Source organism: Colobus angolensis, unplaced genomic scaffold (assembly GCF_000951035.1).
Source record: "Colobus angolensis palliatus isolate OR3802 unplaced genomic scaffold, Cang.pa_1.0 Scaffold453, whole genome shotgun sequence".
Classification (NCBI taxonomy): domain Eukaryota; kingdom Metazoa; phylum Chordata; class Mammalia; order Primates; family Cercopithecidae; genus Colobus; species Colobus angolensis.
In genome coordinates this window covers 40,673-48,807 of record NW_012117966.1, presented here as the reverse complement: position 1 = coordinate 48,807, position 8,135 = coordinate 40,673, and the positions used below count along the sequence as shown (strand labels likewise).

The 8,135-nt window shown below is 55.9% G+C and overlaps 1 pseudogene; it reads left to right on the top strand.

The window, feature by feature from the left end:
• LOC105523204 overlaps window positions 1–801 on the top strand; it is a 5,009-nt pseudogene extending 4,208 nt beyond the window's left edge.
• The last annotated feature ends 7,334 nt before the right edge of the window (window positions 802–8,135 follow it).

Genomic DNA, 8,135 nt, shown 5'->3' with positions numbered 1-8,135 from the left:
GCCCGCCTCGGGCTTGCCCGGCCCGCTGCCGCCCGGGAAGTACATGGCTGGCCTGAATCTCCATCCGCACCCGGGTAAGTGCCCCACGCCCTGCCCGTCCCCTCCTGTCTTCCTGGGGAGATCCACTCGGCGGGGTCCTCCTGTGACTCGTGGCCGAGGCTCGGCGACTCTCCTTCGGCCGGCCACGAGGGTGCGGGCGGACTCAGCCCCCAGGGCGGGGAAACTCCTGGCCGCCGGACTGGCCCCGCCAGTCCGGCGGCCCCGGCAGTGGAGAGGGGCCCGCAGCTCGGTTGCCTTTTCCTCACCGTGCCCGGCACTAGTGAGCCGAAAGTAGGTGCCGCAGCCCGAGCCATCCGGGGCGATTCCAGTCCTCGGGGGCCCCAGCGGCACAAGCCTGGGCTGGAGTTTTTAAAATCTGGGCGAGAAAAGAACAAACCGGCCCCCGCACCCCGCGAGACACCCGCTCCCCGAGATCGATTATTTTTCTTGGCAAACGCTCCTTTTGGCGCCCGTGGGCCCTCCTGGGTTCTGTTCCCAGCTCCACTACCCGCGCCGAGCCGGGGCCCTAGCAGTTACCGAGCGCCGGGGGATGCGGGAGTAAGGTGACCCCAACCCTGGGACCCTGGCCTCTGGGCGGGCGGGATGCCCCTTTCTTCCCGGGGAGAACGGCGGCCTTGGGAACCAGCACCCCGTTAGGAGGGCGGCGACCCGGGCCCTCGGGGACCCCGTGTTCTCCGGCGCTAAAGAGTGCGGAGGCGCGGCAGGGACGCCGAAATGGGGCCACCACCGTCCCGAACCTAGAGGGAAAGAAGAGCGGGTCGGGCAGGGCCCAGGCGGCGGAGGGGAAAACCCTGCTGTGGGAGGCGGTGGCCTAGAAGGTCCCGTGGTCTCCGCCATTTCCCAAGAGGGGCTGCCCAGGCACGGTGGGGACGGTGTCCGTGCGGGCGCTTCGCCGGGGCGGGACATGATCGCTCCGGTCAGTCCGCGGCCGCTGCAGCCAGCGAGGCGGGAAGGATCTCGGGGACCTCCACACCAGCCCGGCCGCCGCCCCAGGACACCCGGTCCCTCCTCCCGGGGCTGCCCTGGCTTTTGTGCTTGGCGTCCCAAGTCTCGACTTAAAAAAAAAATCCACCTCCTCTTCGAATTGCAGTTTCGGATTTTTGCGATTTCCAGAGTAGCCCCCGATGCTCCCCTCTTCCTTGGGGTCTTGCAGGAGACACCCCCGGCCCAGAGCTGCTGCCTCGGCCTTGCCCCGCCCGCTCGGCGGAGCTCGCCGATTTTGACTCTGTCTTTGATTTTTCTCCTGGAACTTTTCAGGAACTGGAGTCCCGGGGCTCGGCGGGACAAAGGGCCTTTGTGAGGCGCCGGGCGGGGGAGGGGCGGGCGCCCGGGGGCCAGGAGTTCGGAGATCCCCGCCAGCCGGGGTGCCAGAACCGGGTCTTGGCCCTCGGACCTGCTGGTGCCCCTCCGGAGCTGGGGGCGCATTCCGCTCGGGGTCTGCGATCCGGGCAAGGGTTTGTTCCCGAGTGGTGTGTTGTGGCGAGGGAGGGGCGTGGGGGACCCCCGAGTAAGAAATTGAGGGGCAGCCCTGGGGTACAGAGGCCACCTGAGCTGTCCCCTTCTGCGCTCCTCACAAGTCCACCGTGATGTGTGTGTGCATGTGTCTTTTGGGTCATTTGGTCCAGCCCGGGGTGGTAGCAGGGGGGGCCCCCCCCAAGCCTGGGAATCGGTGCCCGTGTCTCTCTGACTGGCTAGGCCTGCGCTTGGCTTTTTTGAGGCTGGGAAGGGGCGTCGCGCACTCCCCGCCTGCGATCTGGCTCCGGCCTGGCAAGGCAAAGTGCCCTAATGCGAAGCGGTGAAAACAGCTACTACTCATGCATGAGTGCACCGTGCCAGGGCCGCGCCTAATCTGACGCAGCAGTCAGACGGCCTAGTGCCCATTTGTTGGATGGTGAGGCTGAGGTGGAGGGAAGGCCAAGCCTCGGAAGCCCAGCGGGAGGTAGCCTCGGAGCCCTGTCTCTGCGCACCTTCTGCGCTCACTGGGAGCTGCCTGACTTCTACACGCCGAGGCTGAGGTCGGGGAGGAAACAGCAGGAGGACTGCTGCCGCCCCCTGAATCCCGTGCTCACCCCGGAGGGAAAGGTGGGGGCCGGTGCTGCTTCTGGCTGCCCCCCTCCCCAACTTCGAGTGGCCGCACGGAGACCTCGGACCCCAGGCCAACGCCCAGAGCCAAGCCCGTGCTAATCCCATTAGCCACGAGGTGGGAGCAGCTCCCATTCACTCTCTGCTTGGGGCTGGGCCGGATTACACATTCCTCAGCCCAGCACACCCTCCCCCTCCTGGGTTTTCTTTGTGGGGTGCAGGTGCTAAATTTTCCCTTCTGACGCACCTCCCTCTCTTCCTTGACTGTCGGCACCTTAGGTCTTGCCAGCTTTATCAGTCCCATCTTTATTTGTTTATTTTTGTACCGGGAAGTCCTGAGTGGTTGAGCCACTTGCTTGGGGTCACACAGCTAGGGAGAGGCACATTACCGTTGGGCTCTGCGGACGTGGATGAGCGCTGCCAGGGCTTATAAAGCTCCTCCTAGGCCGAGGGAGGTTCCCCGGAGAGAGCTCAGAGCTGGAGGGGCCCTCGGAGAAAGATTCCCTGGGAGGAACCCCATCCAAGCTAGCACTGACAGCCGTCTGCTGGGGAGGGTCCTCTGGAAGAGCTGGTTTCTGCCTTACGGGTCAAGATGGAGGGGTTTGGCCTCCTCCTCTGCAGAAGAGGAGGTGATTTTAAGAATGAATGGGGTTTGGGATCAGGAAAGGGTGTTTTTTTAAGTTTCCTATTACCTTGAGCCTTGCTACATTGTGAACAAAATAGCCACAGCCTGATCGGGGAGATGGGCATGTAACTGACAAGCACCTGGGGCTTGGCTCTGTGCTCTGGGCTTGGCTCTGTGCTCTGGGCTTGGGAGGCCTGGACTCAGTTGTCCTCACAGGCTGCAATTAAAGAGTTATTAGTAGGATTTTGTACTTGGATGTTTATTCTCCCTGCCCCCGCACCCTAGGCTGGCCCTGGGAGGGTCCATGAATACAGGGTGGGGACTCAGGGATCTGGGTGGGGAGGCCCTGCTGGCCAGCCGTCAACAGGGGGCCATGGACCTTCTCCAGGGTCTGATCAGATCCATCTCTGGAATCCAGTCTGTCAGCCTACTGGGATTGATTTGGAAAGATTCATCAGTGAAGACCGCTGGCAGAGTGATGGAGAGATAAGGACGATTTGCAAGGGGCTTCCTTCTCTGGTTAGAGGCGACAAGGGAGGCCCTGGGAGAGTTCTGGAATCTAGAAGGGCCACTTGGTGGGGAGGAGGCTCGCTCTCTTGGTTCTTCAGCTCCTAACACCGGTGCTTTCCTTCTTTTCTCACTTGCTCATTTACTCAGCAAATAATTTCCAAGTGCTTCCTGCGTGCCAGGCACCGCTCGGGTCCCAGGAATGCGGCAGTGAACCCAACAGACAGAAATCTCTGCCCTCATTGGAGCTCACATTATTCCGGGGAGTCGGAGTGAACACACAAATCCCAGAAGGAAATTTTTTTTTTTTCTTTGAAATAGGGTGTTTGTCTGTTACCCAGGCTGGGTAACCTCTCACTGCAACCTCCACCTCCCAGGCTCGGTCCATCCTCCTACCTCAGCCTCCTGAGTAGCTAGAGCTACAGGCACGTGCTACCACACCCTGCTAACTTTTTGTATTTTTTAGTAGAGGTAGGGTCTTTCTATGTTGCCCAGGTTAGTGTTGAACTCCTGAGCTTAAGTAATCCTCCTGCCTTGGCCTCCCAAAGTGCTGGGATTTCAGGTGTGTACCACTGCACCCAGCTGATGTTGTTACATAAATTTTTTTTTTTGTTTTTAAGAGACAGGGTTTTACTCTGTCACCCAGGCTGGAGTGCAGTGGTGCAATTATAGCTCATTGCAGCCTCAAACTCCTGGCTTCCCTGCCTTGGCCTCTTAAAGTGCTGGGATTTCAGGTGTGCACCACTACACCCAGCTGATTTTGTTACTTTTAAAATTAATTTTTTATTTTTTATTTTTAGAGACAGGGTTTTACTCTGTCACCCAGGGTGGAGTACAGTGGTACAATTATAACTCATTGCAGCCTCAAACTCCTGGGCTCCTCCTGCCTTGGCCTCTTGAGTAGCTAGGACTACAGGTGTGTATCACCATGCCTGGCTAATTTTAAAATTTTCTGTAGAGACAGCGTCTTGCTGTGTTGTCCGGCTGGTCTCGAACTCCTGGGCTCAAGAGATTCTCCTGCCTCAGCCTCCCGAGTAGCTGGTACTAAAGTCCAGCTCCAGGCTGGAGTGCAGTAGTGCAGTCTTGGTTCATTGCAACCTCTGCCCTCCTGGGTTCAAGCGATTCTCCCTCCTCAGCCTCCTGAGTAGCTGGGATTACAGGTGTGTGCTGCGACACCCAGCTAATTTTTTTATTTTCAGTAGTAGAGACAGGGTTTCTCTCTGTTGGCCAGGCTGGTCTCAAACTCCTGGCCTCAAGTGATCTGCCTGCCTTGGCCTCCCAAAGTGCTGGGATTACAGGCATGAACCACTGTGCCTGGCCTAATCTTAAAATTTTCTGTAGAGACAGGGTCTCCCTATGTTGTCCAGCTGGTCTCAAACTCCTGGGCTCTAGAGATCCTCCTGCCTCAGCCTCCTGAGTAGTGGGGACTACAGTCCAACGCCACTATGCTTGGTTAAGCAAATGATTTTTTTTTTTCTGAGAGGGAGTCTCGCTCTGTTGCCCAGGCTGGAGTGCAGTGGCGCGATCTAGGCTTACCACAACCTCCGCCTCCTGGGTTCAAGCGATTCTTCTGCTTCAGCCTCCCCAAGTAGCTGGGATTACAGGCACCCGCCACCACGCCCAGCCAATTTTTTTTGTATTTTTAGTAGAGATGCGGTTTCGCCATGTGGGCCAGGCTAGTCTCAAACTCCTGACCTCAGGTGATCCACCCGCCCAGGCCTCCCAGAGTGCTGGGATTACAGGCGTGAGTGAGCCACCACGCCCAGCTTCAACTTATTTTTAAGTGAAAGTTTCCCAACAGTGAAAGTTGCCAATTTTCCCTGGACAACCAACTGGAGAAAGGATTCTCATATTGTTTTGTAATCTGATGTTTAAAAATGTAACACTACACTGTGGAGTCTTATGCAGGCTGGGCGCAGTGGCTCACTCCTGTGATCCCAGCACTTTGGGAAGCCGAGGCAGGCTGATCACCTGAGGTCAGGAGTTTGAGACCAGCCTGACCAACATGGTGAAACCCCGTCTCTACTGAAAATACCAAAAAAATTGACTGGGCGTGGTGGCGAGTGCCTGTAATCCCAGCGACTTGGGGAGGCTGAAGCAGGATAATTGCTTGAACTCGGGAGGCGGAGGTTGCAGTGAGCCAAGATTATGCCACTGCACTCCAGTCTGGGAGACAGAGACTCCATCTCAAAAAAAAAATAAATAAATAAATAAAAAAGGAACACAGACCATGCGGAAAACAAAATGGTAAAGGTCTGGTCTGGTCCGAGAGGTGAGGGGCTGTATCAGTGCAGCCCACCCCCACCCAACTGATCTGGAGGGGTGACCTTTTTACTGCATGCAAAGGGCAGAAAAGTGTGGTGAAGGTGGACAGAACACAAAAGTCAGAACCCGGCATATCTGAGCTGGCAGAATGGCTGTAGCTGGTGGGAGGGGATGTGGGGAGGTGGGATCCTTCAGGTCCCTGAAGGCCAGTCATGAGGTCTTGGAATTTTAAACTGAGGAATGAGGAGGCAGTGGAGGGTTTAAGTGGAAGGAGTAATTGAAATTGAGGGACGTTTCACAGAACTGGTCTGGACTCTTAAAAAAATGTCAATGGTATGCAAGGCAGAGGAAGGCCGAGAACCGTTCCTGATTTTAAAAGAGACTGGAAAAATGCTACCGCTAAAGGCAATGTGTGGCTCTTGATTGGATCTTGGGATCAGGGAAGAAATTGCTCCAAAGAACATCATGGGGACAATTGAGAAAACTGGAATATGGACTGTACATTAGCGGATAGTATCAGATCACTGTTAGGTTTTATGAAGTGGATAACTGTGTGGTTGTGTAAGAGAATGTCCTTGTTCTTAGGAAATAAGAATACTGAAATGTTTACAGGCAAGGGACATAGAGTCTACGACTTGTCCTCGGAATGGTTCAGGAAAAGAAAAAATACATATATGGGAGACGATGGTACATCAAGTATTACATCAAAAAAGACAGCGAAGTGGGGCACGGGGTTCATGCCTGTAATCCCAGCACTTTGGGAGGCTAAGGTGGGTGGATCACCTGAGGTCAGGAGTTAAAGACCAGCCTGGCCAACGTGGCGAAACCCCATCTCTACTAAAAATACAAAAATTAGCTGGGTGTGGTGGAGGGCACCTGTAATCCCAGCTACTTGGGAGGCTGAGGCAGGAATATTGCTTGAACCCAGGAGGTTGCAGTGAGCCAAGATCGTTCCACTGCACTTTAGCCTGGGAGACAGGATGAGACTCCATCTCAAAGACAATGAAAAAATAAGACAGTGAGAGAGCAGACAGTTGTTGGATCTGGTGAAGGTCATAGGGCAATTCGTTGTACTATTTCTTTTTTTTTTTTGAGACAGTTTCTCGCTCTGTCGCCCAGGCCGGATCTCAGCTCACTGCAGGCTCCGCCTCCCGGGTTTACGCCCTTCTCCTGCCTCAGCCTCCGGAGTAGCTGGGACTACAGGTGCCCGCCACCTCACCCGGCTAGTTTTTTTGTGTGTGTTTTTTAGTAGAGACGGGGTTTCACCGCATTAGCCAGGATGGTCTCGATCTCCTGACCTCGTGATCCGCCCTTCTCGGCCTCCCAAAGTGCTGGGATTACAGGCGTGAGCCGCCGCGCCCAGCCTCCTTGTACTATTTCAAACTTTTTTCTGAATTGGAAATGATTTCAAAATAAGCATTTAAAAACAACACTAGGGGCTGGGCATGGTGGCTCATGGCTGTAATCCCACCACTTTGGGAGGCCTAGGCGGGTGGATTGCTTCAGGCCAGGAGTAGGAAAGAAGTCTGGGCAACATAGCAAGACCTTGTCTTTACAAAATGTTTTAAAAATTAGTCAGGCATGGTGGTGAATGGCTGTAAGTCCCAGCTACTTGGGAGTCTGAGATGGGAGGATTGCTTGAGCTCCAGAGACCGAGGCTGCAGTGAGTTGTGATTGTACCAGTGCACTCCAGCCTGGGCAACAGAGTGAGACCCTGTCTCAAACAAAAGAAATGAGGCTGGGTTGCTAGCCAGAGACAGTCTGGTAGACGAGGAGAGAAGCAGGAGATAATTAGGAGGTATTGGTGACCAGGGAGGGAGGCTGGAGGTGGCCAGCGTTCTGTGCCCTTTGGAGGTTGGGCAAGTAAGACGGATGGGGAGAGGAGGGAAGGAGGAAGGGGAACTCAATGGCTTGGGTCCCAGCCTCTTGTGGAGGGATGGGGAGAGGCAGATTTGAGGAGAGGCTGGGGACTGGGTATTCTTGGTTTGGATGTGGCCGGCGGGGGCTGCTCTTGGCTCCCCGTCATGAACCAGTCTGTGGTCTGGCCCGACTCCTCGCATCCTGTCATGTACTGTAGCCTTGTCCTCCATCCAGACCCTTGCCCCGGCTTTTCAGGCATCCCAGCCCAGCTTTTTAGGGGACAGGCTGGAGCTGTTCTCAGCACAGGTCTCGGGCCTCCCCAGGGCCTGCTGGGAGCCCTCGTCAGTGGTCAGTCAGGGCCAGGGTCCTTACCACATCTGCTGCCCGCAGAGGCCTGGCATGTGCCTTGGGAGGAAGTCTAGGCCACTAGGTGGGAGGCACTCAAGTTCCTTGTCACCTCTCCCAGGCCACCAGTGTACTCAGCATTGCATGTGAGGTTTCTTCAGGCAGTAAGGAAAGTGGTGGACCCTCAGCCTGGGGGAAACCCTCACTTCCCACATCCTCACCAACCATTTGACACATTGCTGAGCCTTTTGGGGGTCCCGGGAAGCTCCTTGTAATCACCAGATAGAACATTGCGCCGGCTGGGCGCGGTGGCTCAAGCCTGTAATCCCAGCACTTTGGGAGGCTGAGACGGGTGGATCACGAGGTCAGGAGATCGAGACCATCCTGGCTA